General features: G+C 35.0%; 1 protein-coding gene across 1 annotated transcript in view; it reads left to right on the forward strand.

Moving 5' to 3' along the window:
• Positions 1-21,674, forward strand: part of LOC128865981 (nose resistant to fluoxetine protein 6-like) — a 49,671-nt gene that overhangs the window by 19,451 nt on the left and 8,546 nt on the right. The gene's annotated exons all lie outside the window — the stretch shown is intronic.

Below are 21,674 nucleotides of genomic sequence, written 5' to 3' on the forward strand. Positions count from 1 at the left end.
ATTTGTGGAACAACATCAAGACGCACGCCACAAATAGGAGAAGGCGCTTGACCAAATACCCAATAAATGGTGAGAGGGTCAATATATAAGTAAATATATCTACTGGTGTTTAGTAGACACAGAAAAGTGCGGGATTTCAATATAATTAAACAAGTCAATATGTAAAGTGACGGTCATAATAATAGCAACGCGATATACATATATAGAATGGGCCATGTAAAATTTGCTTTTTGAATCGGCTATAAAAAAAACTAATCAATATTTTTTCAAACTTTTTTTTTATTTTGAAGATAGAACATTGTCATTTATGAATGAAAAATAATATCGTTCAAATGACTCCCACGACTGGCTTTACAGTAGGCCATTCGATCAACCGAATTTTTAAGCACATTTTTGATTGTTTGGGCTCCAATTTCATGAATGGCATCTTCGATTTCGTGTTTTAAAGCATCAATCGTCTCTGGATGGTTCGCATAACATTTGTCCTGAACGGCTCGCCTCAAAAAATAGTCCAACGGGCTTAAATCACAGCTCCGAGGCGGCCAATTGATATCGAAATTTAAAAACGGTAGCCAAAAGTTCGAGTGTAACTTTGGCAGTGTGACAAGTTGCACCGTCCTGTTGAAACCAAATGTCGTCCATGTCATCTTCTTCAATTTTTGAAAACAAAAACTCGTTGAGCATGTCACGGTAACGCTCGCCATTTACTGTTACCGCGGAAGAAGAAGAAGACTCACCACTTTGGAAATAGGTTTTCAATATTTCCCAATTTTGTTCAAGCGTATAGCGTCCCATTTCGTAAATGTCAAACCTTTAAGTAAATTATGAACACATTTGACATGTTATTTGTGTTACCATTCTCAAAAAAATAGGTGGTTCAAAAAGCAAACGCTACATGGCTCACCCGTTATTCGAACACGAAAGCAACTCTTTTTCGGATTACTGTTGCATACTTAATTGGTCTCATAATGATCTATGTCTGAAAATCTGTCCCACTACAAAACTCGAAAACAACACGCGAACCAGCCTCATAAATCTCACAATTGAGAAGATATCTCTCCAAGAGTACCGCACCTTCCAGTTATCTGGTAAAGCCAAACAGTGGTAATTGGAGAGTCGTCTTGAAATAGGTTAACTTCTAATGAACGTCAACTTTGATGCAATTGAGATTGTAGTTAGAGCAAGCGTTAAAAATTGAAGGCAAAATCACCATTTATTTGTGACTAAAATTGTTTATTATTATTATTGTACAATAACGGTTGTCATGAAACATGATCAATGATGCTTATATTTATATGCTGTACTTCTTTAGATGACGAAAATTAAATAACAAATAATTCTTACAGAGTTTAGTGTTGCGGTAACTCCATATCAACCACCAAACACTCGCCCTTTGCAGTTTTGTTGTGCAAGTTTCGTTTCGTTTATTCATTAAAAGTAACACAAGTCAAAGTTTAAAAGTGTGAAGCAACGTTCTATTTTTCAATGTAAGTACCAAACTTTAAGATAATTCGCACACAAACTTAGTAGTGATAAATAATTATTCAGAAAATTTGGCAAAAGTGCAAAAATTTGCTCGCTAGCACTAAAGCGTCGTTTTGATAACATTTTGAGACCTACAACAAGCAGATATCTACAACTGTTGATGTAACTGAGAAGGTTAATGAGAGTATTTCCCCAGGCTGTCGAGGAAACATTTAACTAGGGAGCTTAGTCGTCTGGCTGTCGAGCACGGATATTTACAGAGAAAGTTTCCAACAGTCTCCTCTGAAAGTTCCCCACAGCTACTACAATGGGGATTAAATGGTAAATCTAGCTTTTCTGTAAGTGTGCCGATCGTCTAATGATCGGTAAATACGGCTACGAGTGTGGAAATTGTCTAAATATATTTTGAAAATAGTGCGTATGTATGTATAGTGCGTACATATATATGTATGTGTATATGTTTAGTTATATTGTTGTGTGAGGAGCTCCCAACTTCTGCAGCAGCTATTGGAGGTTGCGCAAATTTACGCAGCGTTGCAGACTGTTGCAGTTTATCATCAAATGCACTTTTAAATCTTTCTAACGCTACTCGGCCATAACTTTTTTTAAAGGCTCTAGGCTTATTTAAAAAAAAATGCAGCTTAATGTTTAAATGCATAAAAGTACTCTTAGTTAGCCGCGACGTGGTTATTCGTAAGTCTATTGTCTGCAATGAAAAAGTTATCTCTTGCTTCAAATCTCATGTCAACGTTTGATCAATACATACTGACACACATACATACATTTATGCAGTAATTACGTGGACGAAGGTGCCTTTATGCATTTATGCTGTCGTCTCAGAGAAAGCCTTTCAAAAACATCGAACATTACGAAATTGCTATTTTTAAATCTTACACACACACACACATACATCCATTGTAGTTTTTGTTATTGCTTGCATGCATGTCAACTGCTGTACAAAATACAGACTCCGAACGTCATTGGCAGTTACTTGATTTAAAAAAAAAAACACACACACAAAAAACGCAAAACTAAACGAAACAAGAAAGGAAAATTAAAAGCCGCATAACTAAACTGTTACTACAGTCGTTGCTGCTGCGTTATTAATGTTGTTGCTATTTTTCGCTCGCTTTCTGTCAACTCTTGCCACCACCAGCTATGCCACTGTGTCAAAAAACTGAGTTCGTATGTAGATAAAAATGTGTGTTAGCTACATCATCTCGATTGCATACATACATTTATTATGCTTTATTGTTGGTGGTACTTGGAACAATTGCTGTTACTTACTGTGCTTGTTGCAATTTTGTTGTTTGCAATTAACATCATTGCCTGCACTTGTTGTTGTCATTCCCGCTTTTTGGAAACACCACACTTGCACTTGCTCACTCTCGTTTAATGGTATTTCTACAACATATCGCACCTCATGTTCCCCCTACCGCGCTCACACAGCAGACTTCGTGCACGGCTCTACAATTTCTCTCTTTTACTTAACCAATTTATTAACTTCCTTTCCCCTATCTTATCTGTTGAAAATCGTTTGCTCTTTTATGCATCTGACACATGTATTCGCTCTTTCGCACTTCGCACTTTTTCATTGAATGCAACAACTACATAACATATATAATATGATATCAACCTCTTTTTTTTTTGCTTTGCACAATTATTGGCTTTAATAGCTACGCTCAAATTGGGTTAAATACCACAATATAATGTAATAAAAAGTGAATCTTGTTTTCATTGCTCTCGAAATGGCAATAAAAACAGATTTTTTCAACCAACCACAACTCATTTTCTCCTACTGGCTTTTTACCCTCTTTCTCCTTTCCACTCTCACAAGCTCTTTTACACTCTTGCATTTCCACTTTTGCTGCTGGCGGTAATGAAACCCGGCTTTACCACATGGCAGTAGATTGATTGTCTGTGGTTATGGCCATTGGCCGCCAGCGCCATATCCAGTGATATTGTCAATACCTCTCCATTACCTCTGTCCGCTTTTGTTCACTTACTCGTGTGTACATATGTGCATATGTAGGTAAGTGTGCTCACGTTATTTTGTAATACTTACCTTTGGATTGTGTTGCGATGTCAATCAGTGAGTCAGTGGGCCAGGTTTGTTTATATCGTTTGCGAACTCAATGGAAATTATTGGGTGTGTGTTCGTTTTGCATGCCGTATGAGAATGCATACTTTTTGGTTGAGTGATACATATCGCTTCGATTTCTTAATAGATTCTGTTTGGAGGCTATATCATAAGAATATGCCGTTTCATGTAACGATTTTTGTTGATACAAATTTTTTTAAAGCGTTTTTAAATAGAAAAATAAATAAAAAATAAAATAAAACTCCGGAATATAGTCCAAGTTTATTGTGCATACATATTTACATACGTACATATGTAATCAGAACCGCTGATAAAATCCATTTGCAGTGATCTATTCTTTGGACTCTATTTCCCATCATAGTGCAACAGACCTCGGTTGGAACGTTGGCAATTCGCCTTTTTTATATTTTTTCTCAAATTCTCTGTGAGGCCAGTGACGTTGGCCTATTGATGCAATACGGCGTTACATTACTTGAGGGGAGATTACTGAACTTCCCCTCTTAAGTGTTTCACTAGCTGAGTCTCGTGCGACATTAATTTGTTCGAATCACATTTTGCTAATGTCCAGTTATACGAGTATGATGACCAATTATATCCTAAAACACTTTTGTTACGTAGGCAAAAGTAATTGTTCCTGGATGTAATGGAGGATATTGAATTACGTATGGAATTAGTGCTGTGCAACACCTTCTCCTGATTGATAAAAGTCGTTAAGCCTAAAATGAACTTAAACGCTAAATATGATTTTTCGTTGAAATACAAGATTTTATTTAATCTTTTGCAGAGTCTAATTGGCGAGGTTTAGCCGCTCAAAATGATAAAGTATCTTAATTCCTTGAATTAATTTGGCTTTCTAAGGGTGTAAGCTCTGATCCTTATACAAAAATTTTTTATAATGTGGACAGAAATTGCCAATGCTAATAGAATCCACTGTTTTGGATCCTTTTGCACTTTTGTGGACTGAGACTTACAATACCCATAGAATCGACTGCTTTGGATCTTTTTGCACTGTTGTGGACTGGGACTTCCAACACCAATATAATCGACTGCTTTGGATCATTTTCTACTGAAAATCTTACGGCTGCGATGATTTTGATACTTCGACCGGTGTGTTGTCTGTGTTGACAAAGAAACATTTAATATATAACAGTGAGCAGTAAATAATCCATTCACTATAGGAGCGACTGACTGGTGGGATGATTATTATGATCAACTTAAATGAAATGGTAGTAATTTTTAACTTTGTTGACTCCTAAATTTCACAATGGTGCTCGTTGAACCTTGAATGATGTTTTCACTTAGCCAGGTCATAAAAAAGATTTTAAAGTAAAGTAATTAAACAAAAACATGTTTACGCCCCTATTGAAATACCCATTGTACATAAGATAATTATTACTCATACGCCTGGGCTATCGAAGGGCTCGATGTCAATATGATTTTGCAATTCATTTTTATAATTGTTAAAAACTTAAGCAAAAAATAAAATACAGTGCGTTAAACAACAAATGGGACTAATTGAAAAGTTTTGACAATTTTTTATTTCTCACTTAATTTTTATAATTTTATTAAGAAAATATTGTTCATTCTATAACCAAAACCTTATATGTAAATCTAAGTTTGAAAATTAAAAAAAAAAAAAATAAATAATTGGCGCGTACACTTCCGTTAGGTGTTTGGCCGAGCTCCTCCTCCTATTTGTGGTGTGCGTCTTGATGTTGTTCCACAAATGGAGGGACCTACAGTTTCAAGCCGACTCCGAACGGCAGATATTTTTATGAGGAGCTTTTTCATGGCAGAAATGCACTCGGAGGTTTGCCATTGCCTGCCGAGGGGCGACCGCTATTAGAAAAATGTTTTTTATTATTAATATTGCCTTCACCGAGATTCGAACCAACGATTTCTCTGTGAATTCCGAATGGTAATCACGCACCAACACATTCGGCTACGGCGGCAACCTTTCGAAAAATATAGTTTTCAGAAAAACGCGTCTAAAGTTTGAATACATGAAAATTCAACCTCTCCCAGCGTTTGAACGTAAAGCATAGAGTCGTCACGGTTGACGATCTATAATATAAGAAATACTTTACGTTCTAAAATTTTTTTGACATATTTTTAAAGGATCATTTTAACATTTTATAAAACAAAAAAAAAAATATTTTTTCGAAATTTTATAGGTATCTGTCTCTTTAATGAATGCGCCTTGATTTGAACGATTTAAGGGGGAGCCTGCTTTAGAGGCTTCAAAAAATCGATTTTTACGTGGATTTTTTTGGGAGAGAAAGAAATATTCGATTGAAATGAAACTTTCAGGTTTTATTGTTATATATTTCAGCAGTCTTCTCAAATTTTTTCATTAAAACATATGTCATATTATGCCTGGTACAAGCATTTTGCCGAAGCGCCTCGAGTGTGCTTGTGTCGTGCGGCGGGAAAGATGCAGGTCGCACTTTTCATCTGAAACCAAAAACCCAAAAAAAATTTTTTTTAGTATAGTATAGCTTCTGGTTATACCAAGAAAATTAAACAAAAAGTGAAAACTTCAAGAATTTTTCGCTAATTAAAAAAAAATTAATTTTTTTGGAAAAACAAATTCATTTTGTATGTATGTATGTAATTGGCGCGTACACCCTTTTTGGGTGTTTGGCCGAGCTCCTCCTCCTACTTGTGGTGTGCGTCTTGATATTGTTCCACAAATGGAGGGACCTTCAATTTCAAGCCGACTCCGAACGGCAGATATTTTTATGAGGAGCTTTTTCGTGGCAGAAATACACTCGGATTGCCATTGCCTGCCGAGGGGCGACAGCTAATAGAAAAATGTTTTTATAACAAATTCACTCTAGATTGTTTAAAAAGTGGGTTAATCATAACTTTCTTAAGGTTTTTTAGGTTCAACTAGAAGAGAATTTAATTCCGAATACAATCAATGTTATCTCGTTTCGATAGGACGTTTAACTTTTTCGCTATCTTTCCCGCCAATTAGGAAAGATCGTAAAAATAAAAAACCGAGAAATCGGTTAGTCATCGTTCGATGACGAAACATTATGAAACTGATTGTCGTGGAATCTGCGCTGCCCTGGTTTTCCATTCCGTTCACTTGAAGATTTGTTCCCTTTTGGATAGCTCTGCATGATTTCAAGATATGCAGGTGTCGAGAAACAAATTAAAACTGAACTTAAATGCTAATTATGGCTTTGCTTAAGCCGACGCAGCTAGGGAATATATACGCTCGTATACCTGTTCGACGCTTGCTCACAATTTCTTCTGTAACTCCGAAAATATTTTGAATTTGCTTCTGAAATTTTGAGGACACATTCTTGGATAGTTTGGGAAGACATTAATGCAAAAAACAAAAATCGATTTTTTGAAGCCCCTAATGCAGGCTCCCCCTCAAACTTACACGATAGCGCCTCTTCACGGCATGCTTTGAGGGGGTAATTACAGTCAGTGAAAATATAGGAAGTAAACGAATGCTGTGAGGCTGCAAATAGTCATTATTTATACTTTCATTTGAAACCTAGTGCAAATACAAATTTAAAATATCGACCAAATATAATCGGAAAAATTCTCATACATCCATATTTAACGACTAAGTCTTGATTTTTAATGCAAAAAGTAGAAAAGTTGTTGTTTTTGGTTCTAAGTATGCCAAACTTAGGTTCTACAGGGTAAACTTTCCTGCTTCTTCTCCTCGTGACAAATCGACGCAATCAGTAACTAACTAAAAAATTGCTCAAAATTTGTGAAGTTGTTATTGTTTGCCCAATCAATTAGCGGCGAATAGGTTTTCTGCTCTTTCACATGCTTTTTTTGTTGTTCTCTTTGCAGCGGCATTGACAGCGACCCAACAACGTACAAAAACTACGAATATGTACGTATGTATGTATGTGTATGCAGTTGACAGATGTGGGGAATTTCAAGCGAACACTTTTCGTTGGAAAACAAAAATAATAAATAAAAAAAAAATACTTCAAGTGGCAATGCTAATGTCAAAAAACGTATTAAAAAATATAAAGGAACAAAAGTGCATGACCAGTTTACGCATATATTGTACTTATGTATGTATGTGTGTATGTTAGTGCTCAAGTGTTTGTTTTTGTATTTGGTAAAACGTCGCTTGCCTTAGAAGTGATTTGGGCACTACTTAAGGCCGGCTTCGCAATGAAATTAGTCGGGTGATTTGAAAGATTCATTATACCAAAACAGGCAGACAACAGTTGAAGGTAAAGTTGACAGTGAGACGCTTGCACGCTTACACGCTTAGACGCAATGCTGCTCGAGCCGGTAAAGTGCATTTAAACGCCCCACTTGTGACCTTAGCTAGCGCATACATATTTTTGTTTGCATGTGTGTGTGTGTATGTACCATATGTGTGTAATGACTATTAGTTTGTTGCTATGTGCGAGTATTTGTGTGTTGGTTGTTTGGCTGGTTATCTTGTTGGCTTAATGGTTTTTTCTTTATATTTGGTTGCGGCGTCGAATTAGACCGCTCCGTATTCACACGCAGCCGAGCATCAGGTATCAAGCATCAAGCGTCAAGGTCGAGGTGCCCCAAAGTTGTAACGGCAGGCTTAACAAAAGCAAAACGCGTTTGTGAAAGACACATAATAAAATTCATCTGCCTTGCTTTTAGGTGTTTTATTGAAAAACGAAAAAAAAAAAATCACATCCAAATATTCAACTATATAAATATCATATCGAGTCGCCTTTCCACCCGCACTTATCGGTAGATGTTGCGCAATTGGGCCAATTTCGCACTTAGCGCCTTTCATTCATTAGCTTTTATACAACTACACACAGCACAAATACGAAAGGTCATCGCTTTGAATGGCGCATGCGTGTGGATAACCTCTTTTTAGATGCATACTGGGTAGACCAAATAAGGGTCTATGCTTTAATCTTAGAATGGTATGACACAGCAGCACTATTTTTTCTCGGGACAACTAGCAAGGACAGCACTCAGACAACTTTATGTCCATTGTACTGCACTCGGGTTCCCTTTTTAATTTTCTTTAAATCTACCAGACCTTCGAAGAAATCTGATTAGATCTTGTGGTGCCAAGGACCGCAAGTGGACGCTTCTTAACACATCAGTGCCAAAGACCGCAAGCCTGATTCGAGCGAGGGCGCATAGAAAGTGGCCCGCCGTCTCACTCTCCTCTCCCCATGCTAAGCAGAGTACGCTGTCTGAGATGTCTATCTTCCCCGTATCAGTCCAACCATACAACTGCATACAGTTCGTTATGCTTAAAAACAGGAGGATCTGCGACAGCCGATCAGACATGACAATTAACATCAGTTTCGTCCATATGCAGGCTCTCTCAGCCTGCCAGACAGGCTGTACTCGACTACCCTTGAAGTGTTGAAGGGCTGTCTAAGGCCATGAGCGCAGCTTGGCTGTCGCTGCAGACATATTAAGATCTGCCTCTCCATCTGTTTTCCACAACAAAGTTCATCGCTTCTTGAACAGCATACACCTCCGCTTGAAACCCAGATGCGTGTATTCCAAGAGCGCAGAGTAGTTTTGTCCCGCTGCATTCCACGTAGACACCAAAGCCGGAGCAGTGCGCGGTCTTGGAGCCATCCGTGAAAATGCGAAAACAGAGTTTGCCGGGCTCACACACGGGCTCATGACCACAATTGACTTTCTTTCTGGCAGTACCACACTGCATCTCTTGTCAAGTGCGACTCTGGATGGCATGGCTTCAAGGGGCATGGAGAGAATCGTTGCATCGAAGTCCCTGCTTTCTCTGCTGTCCAATGCCGGACACGGGCCGTATCAGTTCCCATTGTGTTTCAGCTTAAAGGCCTCTCTTGGCACTTACTCGCTTAAAATCTTAACTGTCAGTCAATGTCATATTTTATCTGTCGAAATTAATCACTTCGTGCTTGCAAATTTTCCCGATACCTTGTAAAATTGTTTGCAAAATAAAAACTGTGAGTTTTTCAAAGTGAAATATTCGTCGAAATTACGCGGAGTATTCACTGCTAAGATCCAATTGATTCATCCAATGAAGGTTAACGACAATCCGCTCCTTTATCGTTTCTGAGTAGGAACTTGAAAGTATAATGGTACGGCGATGAGGATATATATTGTAGGTTTGGGGAGAGACAAAACAATTTTTTTTTATTTTTTATGTTGCGCAAATGGTTTCAAACTGTTTTTTAGTCAAACTTTAGCTCCTGGACGATGCTTTTACTACTAAAATGTTAGTCAACTTTGATTATTTCTTTGATTTTATCGCCATTTCGATATCAACAACATTTTCTTCAACATCAAAAATGCCTGAACGGAATCCATGAAACCAAAATTGCACGAATTAGCTGTTACAGTATCGACACCATAAACACCATTCACACTTTCAGCGGCCTGGCTTGGTCGAATTTTCTCTTTGTTTCCTTTCATGGTGAATACCCTGTAACTCACAGCTGAATGGAACAAAAAGAAAAAACAGCAACGATTGTTTCATCGATACTTTACGAGATATCGAGCACTACTGCCATATCGAGAAAATAATGGATTTCTGTTTGAAATGAGGGGAAATAACGCGTTATATGAGGGACATAAAGTCGCGTAATAAAAGTACTGCATTAGAGGGGATTATATATATATATACTGGCGCGTACACCCCGTTTGAGTGTTTGGAGGAGGAGAGACCTACAGTTTCAAGCCGACTCCAAAGGGCAGATATTTTTTATGAAGAGCTTTTTCGTGGCAGAAATACATTCGGAGATTTGTCCGAGGTTTGCCATTGCCTACCGAGGGGCGACCGCTATAAGAAAAAATGTTTTCTTAATTTTGATGTTTCACCGATATTCGAACCTACATTCCCTCTCAATTCCGAATGGTAGTAACACATCCAAGAATGATAGAAAGAAGATTGCGTCCATCAGAGAGTGCGTGACGTCACGTTTTTCCGAGTTGAGCAGTATTGCCAACCATTTGCTCTTCGCAATAAATTTAGTGCTTTTTTATGCCGCAAATACGAAGTTTAGTGTTTGCTTCTTTTTTTTTAATTTAAAGCTATCGAAACCTTAAGTTAAAAAAAACTGTATTATTATACAAAATAAGGTTAAAAACGGCCACTCTGAGAAGATTTTAGTGCTAATGAAAATTAGTTGGTTCTTATAAAGTTTGATATTTTGAAAGTGTGAATTTAATTTTTTCCGGATTAAAACCATAGAGGTGTATGTAATCGTTTCCTCCAACCATCAATGCTTAGTGGGACATAGGGCATCAAGAGGTATATTCATTGTAAAAATAGGCGGAAAAATGCCAGAAAATACTAAAGAAACTATACTGACATTTTTACAAAAAGAGTACCTTATTTAGTTACATAACCTCAAATATAGCAAATAAGTCGTTCCCTTAACAAAAAAAACTCATAAATTAAATTGTGCATAAGCATAACACATTTATTTTAAAAAACGCACATTCTTAAGACAATTTGTCACGCATACAAAGTTCTTTAAGTGATTCAACAAAAATTTGGTGTTTTATTTTCTTTAAATGGGCATTTTAGTGCGTTTTTATATCCAAAGCTAGGCAACACTGCAGTAGCGAGAGAGAGATTTGACTACCGAAAGCAGAAGAACACTAACAGTACCTGCAATCGCGGGCAATGCCACCAGATGTTAAAAAATGTTAAAAAAAGTAAAGCTAAATAAAACTGAGTGAATTATTTAAATAATTATTAAAAAATGTATATTTTACAAAATTATAAACATTACATTTTAATTAGAACAGGCTAGAAAAATGTCATGAAGAAAGAACTTCAACTCCGGGACTAAATAACAAAAAAAAGTCAAGTTACGAAAATGGTAATCGGGCCATACTGCAGCTAAAATCAAGTAACTCGTTGTCAAATTCGCTGAGAGCAAAGTAACGAGACCGCGATAGGCGCAATCTCATTATTCTTTCCATCATGTAACACACCTACCCACTCAGCTGTTACTGTTTAAAATAATGGCGAGGTTGGGGTAACTTCTAGTTACTTCGAAAAGGTCTCCCTTCAATTGGCGCACCCGGTATGGTTGTTATCATCTGGCTTGTTCGGTTTGTTACGACTGCTGCTAAGTGTACGAAATTCAGCTATTAAATTTTGTACTTCACGCTTTGGGTTATTAAAGTTCATTGAGCCAATTTTGATATTTGCCTCTTTCGCTTTCGACTTACATACATATGCATTTTATTATATTTGTAGCTTAACTTTTTTTTAATATAGATTTTTCATATCTTACATATCTTACATTTTCGAATATTAATTCACATTTGGCAATTCGATTTCTTGTAAAAAATTTATGTATATAAAGCAAAGTAAAATAATAAAAAAAAAACACACACACAATGAGCAAAAATAGCATCAGGGCCATTCGACCATTTAGGTTTGGCGCTATTTGTGTTTGTTGGCTAATTTTCTTGTCTTAAATTTAAAATCGCACTCATTCCGCCAACACTTCCTCGCTTCCCTCGCCCATTCACCTGTTGCCTAATGCCAACGGCTCGTTTAACTCTTAACTGGGCAGTCATGCAAATGGCCATCTCTACATATTTTACAGACCAATCCATGTTGGGTATTTACTCGACCGACTTTTTGTGCTAATTATATATGTATGAATGTATGTATGTATGTATGTTTGAACGTATGAATGTATGTATGTATGTTTGTATGGAAACTGCCATCTCATCGTTTGACTTCATTTGCTTTGGTGCACTCAATTTAAATTTTCAAGGGCAATCGATGCTGTAGATTTACTTTGGTTAGGCAAAAGGTGCAAACAGTGGCTTACAAATATTAGTAAACACGTCGGCAAAGAAAAATTTTCGTATTGGTGCTAACACATACAAATGCAATTGAAATTATGCACTAGCAGTTATTTGCCATCCAAATGTAAATCAAATTAATTCATTATGCGGGGCATATTCATATTTACATACTTAAGCGCTCTTCGGCATACCTTACAAAATATTTGATTTGTGTTTCTCCATTAACGTCAACTAACACCAAACCTAATTTAATTACTTGCTCAGTCAGCTATGCAGCAAATGCAAGCGAGTAAACAACAATTGGTTTCATATTTTTAGTAGTGGGCTTGTAGAAAAAAACACTGTCCAACTGGTTTCGATCGGCGCACTATTTGACATAATTTACAAAACAAACAAAAATAATAATTTACAATAAAAAAAGCTTAGTATTTCTAGAAAATTCTGTGCAGATATGAAGCTCGCTCTTTATACCAGCTACCTTTACAGGCACGATGCCAAGAATCACCTTAAATTTTCTTTTGCTTGTGGGCTGATGTTCTAGAAATGGGTTCGTTCGAAAGAAATATTCCACTTTAAACTCAAATGCTCAACGACATATGTGCACCCCGCACCAAAACGATAGTTCATCAACATTTTGCCCACTTTTGACTACTTTTCATATTTCTCTTTTAATATTAAATATTTTTGCATAAAAATATAGCTGCCTAACAAGAACCATATAAATCTGATATTAAGATTTTGTACAAAAATTCGGAAAATTCCAATTCCGCGTTTTTTAATTTAAATGTCTAGAAAGATTTTAGGCATGAGATTTCGTAGCTATTCTTAGTATAATAAACTCCAAATTTGAAGTTGCTAAAAAATCCTGTTAGTTTTTCATAATCTTTTTCCCCAATATGTAAAAAAAATGCCGTAAGTTAGTTTAGAGTCCGTTGTGATACATCTGGAGAAAAAATTAAGGAGAAGAGAAAGCGCAATCTCTCATTTTGTTATTGTGGTTGAGTATAGAGTTATTCAATAGGTGCGCTTCAACTTTTTTCCGATAGGGAGGGGGAACGACGCAATATTTGCCATTTGTAAACTTCATTAGTATACATTTCATCATGGAACGCTACACACTTGAGCAACGATTGCAAATCGTGCAAATTTTTTATGAAAATAATCTTTCTGTTGCTGCTACTTTAAGAGCTACTTTTTCCAAAAAATCATCTTCAGTGATGAAGCTCACTTTTGGCTCAATGGCTTTGTCAGCAAGCAAAATATGCGTTACTGGGCAGAAAGCAATCCACACGTGATTCATGAGGCACCGTTGCATCCCGAAAAAATCACTGTTTGGTGCGGTTTACATGCCGGCGGCGTAATTGGCCCATATTTTTTCGTTGACGAGAACGATCGCCACGTTACTGTGGATGGAAATCGATACCGCGACAGGATAAACGATTATTTTTGGCCGCAATTGAATGGTATGGACTTCGACGACATGTTGTTTCAACAGCACGGGGCCACAAGCCACACAGCACACAGCACACGCTACAATTGATTTGTTGAAGAGTAAGTTCGATGAGCGCATTATTTCCAGAAATGGACCGGTCGAATGGCCGCCGCGCTCGAGTGATTTGACGCCTCTAGACTATTTTCTTTGGGGTTATGTGAAGTCATTGGTCTACAGTAACAAGCCGGCGACGATTTGTGAGCTCAGAGCCAATATTGAACGCGAAATTGCTGGAATTTCGGCCGATTTATGCAAAAGAGTGGTCGAAAATTGGGTTCAACGATTGGACTTCGTAAAACGTGCACGCGGTGGTCATGCAAAAGAAATCGAATTTCATACTTAAATGTATATGTTCAAACTCGATAATAAAAAAAAAAAAATTAGTTAAAAAAGTCAAATCGATCGTATTTTATTCAAAAAAGTTCAAAAGTTGAAGCGCTCTTACTGAAAAACCCTATATTTCTGTTACAGGTATTAGTCTGGTCAACTACTCAGTTTTATAAAGGGCCTGCCATCTATCGCTACGGATTTGAACTAGGTATTATTTGAAGAATGGTAACACTTAGCTGTCATCTGATTTGACAGAAAATTAGTTTTATTCTTCCGCTGAACGAAAATGGTTGTGTATACGCTCAAAGAACGCTGGGAAATATTACGAAATTACTTTGAAAATCATTGTAATGTTGCAGAATGTGTACGAAAATTACGTACGGCAATGGGAAGAAGAAAAGCACCGAATGAAGTGTATGTGCGTTACTTTGCGAAAAAAGTAAGAGAACCTGGGTTTCTTATTGACAAACCAACGCGTGACCGACCAAAAACCGTGCGTACACCCGAAAATATTGCTGCTGTGGCCGAGAGTGTTCGTGAATCACCAGGAACATCAGTTCACCGTCGTTCTCAACAATTGGACATTTCGGAGACATCATTTTTTTGTTTTTCAAGAAAATAAAATGTCGTCGGTTATATTTTATAGTATGTTATTATTGACATCAAATAGTTACAAAAGAAAAAATTTTTGTTTGACATATTTTTTTGTAGTAGGGTGGCACCAAAGTGGGCGTCTTAAAAAAATAGGTTGCTTATCACCGGGATTTTGGCTCTTCAGGACATCTGAAACGAAAAAGTTAAACTGATTATTATTCTGTAGGCTTGTCATTCTGGCAGGTAGCATCTGCCAGAAGGGTGTATATGTTAGATTAGCAGAGTGATAAAGCAGATATATTTGAACTTTAGCCTTGCAAAAGCAGGGCAGTGAGGGAGAAATTATGGATAATGCCAGTTCATTATCTTGCACACAGTTATCAAACTAGCGGCCAGAATCCATACCAAGTCTAATAAGATAAACTAAAATCAGTTTCATTGATTCACTGACTGACTGCGCGGTATTGAATATATTTGCATATTCGATTAACTCGTAAAGTTATAAAAGTTATGCGAATTCCATTATGAAACTTGCAGGGACTACTAAGCATTGCATAAGCTATTATTCAAAAATAATACAATAATAAAAATTATCTGAAAGGAGGTATTTTTCAAAAATAACTAAAGATTTTATTCTGATTTCCTAAATTTTGTTTCTAAAACTTTTGCTCCTAATAATTTTTCTTGTTCTTAAAAAATAATAACTTTTTTTATTCTTGTATTTATAAACATTTAGAAATGTACTGAATATATTTCTCTTCAAAATCTTTATACATTAATTTCAGCAATGAAACTCAGAGTGACCAAAGAATTTTTTTTTCAATTATCAATATTTTTTTCAAATTCAAATTTTTTTTCTTAAATAATTTTTTTATCCTAAAAAAAAGAAACTTAGAATGACCAAACAAATCTTTTTTCTAAAATCAAATTTTTTTCGAAAAATTTTTTTCCAAAATTTTTTTTTCTTAAATAATTTTTTATTCTAAAAAATTGTATAACAATTCTGTATCTAATAATTTTCAACATCGAATAAATCTCAAAATGGTAAACTAATTATTTTTTAAAAAACTTTTTTATCCAAAAAATACTTTTAGAAAAAACTCTATGCAATAATTTTCTACAACGAATAAGTCTCAAATTTAGAAAAAAATTAGAAAAAAGAAAAACATTGTTACAAAATTTTGCTTTTAAGTAATTTTCTTTATCTTAAAAAATGAAAAAAAGTTTATAAAAATTTTCAAATCAACCGAGCACACTTCGTTTAGAAAAATCTCTATGCAATAATTTTCAACAGTGAATAAAGCTCAATAGGCCCAACACTTTTTTTTTTGCAAAATTCTTTTGTAATTATTCTGATAAATTTAAATAAAAAATAAATCTTTTGAAATATTTGGAACTGTAAATATTAAAACGACGAACAAATTTTTTTCCAAAATTAAAATTTATTTCGAGAAATTGTTTTCCAAAATTTGTTTTCTTAAAAAATTTTTTTATTCGAAAAAAGTTTATACAAATTCTGAAATGAGCCTAAGACATTTCGCTTAGGCAAAAACTCTATGCAATAATTTTTAACAATGAATAAAACTCAAAATTGCAAATTAATTATTTTTTAAAATAAAAAAAATATATATATTTTAACTAAAGTTTTGAAATATTTGGAAATGTAAATTTTAAAGCGACAAACAATTTTTTTTTCTAAAATTAAAATTTTTTTCTTAAATAATTTGAAATTTAAATCATTTTTTTATTCTGAAAAATTAAACACACATTTTTTTCTCAGCTTTGGTTTTCTTAAATAATTCTTTTACCCTAAAAAGTAAAAAAAAGTGTAATAATTTTTAAATGAAAAAACTCTCAATAGAATAATTTTGAATAATGCATAAACCTCAAAATTACCAACAATTTTTTTTGCAAATTTTTTCCTTAAATAATTTTTGATCCTAAAAAAATAAAAAATTATGAAATTGCTTTTCAAAAAACCATATATAATAATTATCAATAAAGAATAAATCCTAAATGACCAACAAACTTTTTTCCATTCTTTTCTGAAATAATTTTTTTTCCTAAAAGATTAAAAAAAGGCTATACAATTTTATAGATGAACCGTAGTTGTTTCGCTTCAAAAAACTTTATACAATGATTTTCACTAAATAAACCTCAAAACGACCAACAATTTTTTTTTCTTAAATAATTTTTTATCGTAAAAATTTAAAAATATTTTAGTGAAGTTTTTAAATGAACCATTTAGAAATCTCAAAATTACCGAAATTTATTCTTCTTAAATAATTTTCTTTATCCCAAACAACTATGATATAAAAAAATTATAAAAATTATTGAAATAAGCCGAAGATATTTCGCTTCAAAAAAACTCCATAAAATATTTTATTTATTTATTGAAAAGAGTAATAATTATAAATAATTATTCCACTTAAAAGCTAAGAAAAAAAATAACAAGCACTGGCTGCTAAGGCTTCGGCTATTGTTTTAAATGGTTAATAATATAGATAATGAAGAAAAAAGGAAACAATTATATTATACTAAGTTTACTAGATGGTAGCTGCAAGATTATAATATAAAATAATTATTAAAAATAATTATCGAAAAAGAATGAATTTCGAAATAACAAAAACAAATTTATTTAAAAATTTTTTTTTAAATGAATCGAAAATATTTCGCTTCAAAAAACTTTATAAAATAATTGTGAATAATGCATAAATCTCAAAACGTCCAAAATTTTTTTTTTAAAATCCAAATTTCTAAAAATTTAAAAAAAATGTACAAAAATGTTTTTGAAGGTTTTTGGTTTATTACCTCTATATATATATACAGTGAAATTCCCCATTACGGACAGTCCTTATAACCGGACAGCTAATAACCGGGCAAATTTTGGGCACACAGGTTTTTCATTCATTTTTTCATACAAATATCATCCTAATAAACGGACACTCTAATAACCGGACGCGGACAAAGTATTTCAAACCATTTTCATAAAAAAATTTCTCATAAACGGACAAAATTAAAAAAATATCAGAAGCAAGCTTTGTTGTTCATTATAAAAATGAATAGGTGATTCCCCTTTTAACATGTACCTAATTTTAATGCTTCAGATGGATGGTTAAACAAATGGCGAATAAGGAATAATGTTGCTTTCAAATGCGTATCTGGTGACGCTGCAGATGTAAACCAGGATGGTGTCGAACAGTTTAGGACAAAACCGCCATCTCTGTTGACCGGTTACAAGCCTTTAGACAAGCCATTTACAACGCAGACGAAAGTGCCCTTTTTTTCGTGCCTTACCTGACAAAACCCTCGCTCTTAAATCCGAAAAATTCGTGGGCGGTACACCATCAAAGGAAAGATTCACAATTGTGTTCTGTGCTAACATTGCTGGAGATAAGGAGCTGCTTTTGGTTATAGGTAAAGCAGCCCGTCCTCGATCTTTTAAACATGTTCCAATCGCAAAACTGCTAGTGGATTGGAAGTAATGAGTGTATGGCTGCAGCAGTTCAATCGAAGAATGAAAGCCCAGAATCGAAAAATTATCTTGTTTTTAGATAACGCGGCTTCTCACCCAAAGGAATTAAACTTAACCAACATAAAAATTATTTTCTTACCGCCAAATACAACGGCAGTTAGCCAACCCCTTGATCAAGGTATAATCTAAAATTTTAAAACTTTGTATAGAAGCTTAGTTTTAAAACACTAGTATTGAAATGTAAAGTATGCAAATATTCTTTACTTCAAAAAATTTCTTAAATAAACTATGTACAATACAATTTATATGTGTGGTATATATTTTGTGACTTCATCCCTTATAAGCGGACATCTCCCATAGCCGGACAAAAACACTGCGACGGTGAGTGTCCGGTTATAAGGAATTTCACTGTATATATATATAATTGGCGCGTACACCCGTTTTGGGTGTTTAGCCGAGCTCCTCCTCCTATTTGTGGTGTGCGTCTTGATGTTGTTCCACAAATGGACCTCATTACCTCTATACGATAATTATAAAAAAGAAAATTAATTTCAATCAAATCAAAAATCAATTTTGTTGTCTTGAATAATTTTTTTACCCTAAAAATATTTCCAAAAAAAATATACACAGTATTAAATGCACCGAAGGTATTTCGTTTCAGAAATTAATTTGAATAATGCATAAAACTCAAAATTACCAATAAATTTTTTTTCCAGTTTGTTTTTCTTAAATAATTTAGGATAAAAAAATTAAAACAAAAATTATAAAATTTTTTAAAATAACCAAAGATGTTGCGCAAAAAACTCTATATAATAATTTCGAAGAACAAGTACCTAAATCTTAACATTCCCAAATTTATATAACATAAACCAATTGTTAACCAAGAATTGCTGGCAATGTTCATTTTCCATTTGGATCACTTAACATAGAAGCGTTCACCTGTTACCTTGTACGAGTATATACTTATGTAATTATTTACATATACTGATATGACGGCCACTTATACATATACATATCTGTTATACAGCTGCATTTCATGGGCTTTGTTCGTCATTTAGTCTTCTACTGACATTGGCCGTGAAAACCATACTAATGGCACTACCGCGGATGTTTGTGTGTACATGAACCGTTTTATGAATCGTTTCGTAGTCACCAGATCTACCTGTCTCTACCTTTTTTATTGCCGTATTGTGCAATCGCATGCAATAATCGCCCAAGGCGCAACACGTTATTAAAAGAATAAAAGATCATTAAACTACTATGAAATTGTTGACGAACGAATGCCAAAGCTTTCATTTCGCTTTTGTTGATTACAAAAATATCAACATTAGCAAAGAAATTCCAAAATTGTGTTCCATATAAGTAAATATGTATGTATGTATGTACATATTTCCAACTACTTGTTTACCTAATTCGTCTTGCATTGCGCATGTGCGCCTATTTCTCACCGATGCGGGTGTGTGTGCGTGCAACCCATTTATTCTGACTTTGAATAATTGAGTGCCCATCAAGACGATTTCTGTCAGACTTCAAAGTATTCGACAATTGATGAATTGTTGAAACAAAAATTACCACAAGCAGTGCGAGTCTCAAATATTTTTTTTTTCGTATGCTTATGACTTTTTCGAATAATCTGTGCGTGCATATTTCGGATTAATAAAATATTTTGAGCTTGGCATGCCCAAAGTTTTATGTTAAATTCGATTTCCTTGCTATAGAGCATCAAAATGATAGAGAAGTTATTTCTATAGCCGTACTTCCTCGGTAGAGAGCGGAAAATCTTCGATAGGCTTTTTGTCACGAAAAAAACTACTTTTAAACGGCCTAAAACTCTATGCAACATCAAGTCCTACATCAAAAATCGGTGGCAGTCTGTTTTTTTTTGTTTTTGGAGGTGACGAAAAGCATTGAAAGCCGAAAAGTGTGAGACTTGTCTTTCGACTCACCCACTAAAAACCCATCCCAGCTCCGTTTACCTTACCTATTGCCTCTACGTGAATATCTGCGCTGTTGTTCAGCGCGACATAGTTTGGTGATTACTATGTATTCTTGCCATATTACTGACATCGGACCAATGTTTTTCTGAGTCAGTCATAATATCTCCTAGGTTACTAACCATTATTGGCGTTCCAACCCTATCACTCAAATCTTCTTTTTCCCAGAAAAAATGCTCTGCATCTTCAACTTAACTGTCACAAAAGTGCAGTACCGATCGTCTTCATACTTAAAGCTATGCTGATAAGCTTTTAAGCATCCATGCCCACGGTTAGTCAGCCGTGCTGGATCCACTCAAAGTTTTTCTATTTCTGCAATTCGAGAGCAGGTAGCTTAACCGGTAGTATAACCGCGAGAACTAATACAGCATCCTCCGATACTGTGCGGAATGCGGAGTACACCCTGAGGGCACATAACCGGTATACCGATTTAATGCGTTTCATGTATGAGCTGCAGTTTGTTGCTTCGACCCAGGCTGGTACCGCATATAGCAAGGTAGACGATACCATACTGCTTCCTAGAAGTCTGCTTAGATCCTCTGGTTTTCATCATAATACGTGTCAATGCAGTTACAGCCTTCGCTGCTTTATCGCTAATTACTCCAAGATATTTGACGTACAACTTAGACTCGAGTACATGATCACTTACTCTGAGGTTTGCTGTCTGAACTATTGTATTTTCCTGCTACTGATAACAAATCCTTCTATTTTATGGTTTGCAAGACTTAAGCCGCTATTGCGCAGCCAATCTTTTATGATTTCGAGCACTTGGTTGAAGATCGCTTCAGCCTGGTTAAGGAATTTAGCAAGGACCACGATTGATGTGGCAGTCTGTAGTTTCACGTGTGCATCAGAAGTGTGCTTGCATGTCAAACATCAAAGGTCAGTTCACATCTAAAGTAAAGTCTAAATGCTTTGTGGATAAACCGGCTTCGAGTGAGACAGTGGAAGGCAACATTACTAGAATTATTCAGGAGATGCCCACCGAAATTCTCCGGCGAGTCATTCAAAATTGGTGATTACGGAGTTGCGGCCAACATTTGAAAGGGATTATCTTTGAAAAATAAATGTCATGAATAGTTCTACACAAAAATAATAAAGATTGCCCATCAATATAATTTTCGTAGTTTTATTTCAATTTAAAATCCGATACCTCTAAATAGATCACCATTTAGAGTAGGAAATAAAACATTTGATATGGAGGAGGAAATTTCCAGTGTATTTAAGTGGCAATTTTGTTAGAAAAGAGGCGCCCGTGTTGCATATTATTTTTTATTTCTTTATTTTTTGCAGCGAACGTTGCTCTTGGCACGTTCTCGCTTCATTCTCTTAAGCTATTCTAACTACAACAATTGTGCCATTTATGAAAATTGTTGAAAGAGATAAAAAAAAAAACAATTGCCTAACAATAGGGACAAACAAGCCATGATGATTAGT

The sequence above is a fragment of the Anastrepha ludens genome, chromosome 6 (genome assembly GCF_028408465.1).
Source record: "Anastrepha ludens isolate Willacy chromosome 6, idAnaLude1.1, whole genome shotgun sequence".
NCBI lineage: Eukaryota > Metazoa > Arthropoda > Insecta > Diptera > Tephritidae > Anastrepha > Anastrepha ludens.